The sequence below is a fragment of the Halichoerus grypus genome, chromosome 14, assembly GCF_964656455.1.
Source record: "Halichoerus grypus chromosome 14, mHalGry1.hap1.1, whole genome shotgun sequence".
Lineage (NCBI taxonomy): Eukaryota > Metazoa > Chordata > Mammalia > Carnivora > Phocidae > Halichoerus > Halichoerus grypus.
Genome location: NC_135725.1, coordinates 2,042,483 through 2,043,339, shown reverse-complemented (window position 1 = coordinate 2,043,339; position 857 = coordinate 2,042,483). Strand labels below are relative to the sequence as shown.

General features: G+C 41.4%; 1 pseudogene; it reads left to right on the top strand.

The window, feature by feature from the left end:
* Positions 1 to 398: 398 nt before the first annotated feature.
* Positions 399 to 606, top strand: LOC118530389 (protein transport protein Sec61 subunit gamma pseudogene; annotated as a pseudogene).
* Positions 607 to 857: the final 251 nt, after the last annotated feature.

Below are 857 nucleotides of genomic sequence, written 5' to 3'. Positions count from 1 at the left end.
AAATGCTGGTGATGATGTAGAGCAAGGAAAAAAAGCTCATTTATTGCTCATGAGGAGGCAAAAATGGTGGAGCCACTTTGGAAAAAAGTTTGGAAGTTTCTTACAAAACTAAATATATTCTTACCATTCAATTCAGCAAGTGTGCTCCTGTTTTGGTATCTACCCAAAGGAGTGGAAAGCTTATGTCTACACAACTACCTGTAGATGGATGTTTATAGCAGCTTTATTCCATAATTGCCAGAACTTGGAAGCAACCAAGATATCCTTCAGTAGGTGATTGGATAAATAAGCCTTAGTACATCCAAACAATGGAATATTACTAAGTGCTAAAAAGAAATGAGCTAGTCCACTTTTGTGCTACATGTCCTGGGCATCTGAGGTGTCGGTGGGCCGGCATCATGGATTAGGTAATGCAGTTCGTTGAGCCAAGTCAGCAGTTTGTGAAGGACTCAGTTTGGCTGGCTAAAAGATGCACTAAACCTGATAGAAAAGAATTCCAGAAGATTGCCATGGCAACAGCAATAGGATTTGCTATAATGGGATTCACTGGCCTGTTTTGTGAAATTGATCCATATCACTAGTAATAGCATCATTGTTGGTGACTGAATACCTTTTAATTTTTTTAAGATTTATTTATTCATTTTTGAGGGGGAGAGAGAGAGAGCAAGCGCAGGGAGGGGCAGAGGGAGAGAGAGAGAAATTCAAGCTGACTCCTCACTGAGCTCAGAGCCCAATGTGGGGCTTGATCTCAAGATCCTGAGATCAGGGTCTAAGCCAAAACCAAGAGTCGTTCGCTCAACCAACTGTGCCACCCAGGAACCCCTGAATACTTTTTTAGAAGAGTTTTTCATCTTGGG